Below are 237 nucleotides of genomic sequence, written 5' to 3'. Positions count from 1 at the left end.
TCAGTGCTCTGTGCATCAGTCAGGGCAAACAGAATATTGTTGCCTAAAAGGTACCAATTCCGTCGTTTTCAGAAGGCAGTGCAGAGAGCGACAGCCTTTCAAAGGAAAAAAAATGGGTGAGATTCCTCTAAGATGCGGCCTGCAAGCCCCGCCCCATATACCTGAGCGGCTCCGCCTACGCCCCGGCTTAGGTGCGGGGTGGTGAACCACATTTCCCAGCGGGCCTTGCAGGCCTCT

Source organism: Delphinapterus leucas, chromosome 16 (genome assembly GCF_059928025.1).
Source record: "Delphinapterus leucas isolate spDelLeu-1000000601 "Yukka" chromosome 16, BTC_Dleu_Yukka2, whole genome shotgun sequence".
Lineage (NCBI taxonomy): Eukaryota > Metazoa > Chordata > Mammalia > Artiodactyla > Monodontidae > Delphinapterus > Delphinapterus leucas.
The sequence above is the reverse complement of the archived record's forward strand: the minus strand, read 5'-3'. Positions refer to the sequence as shown.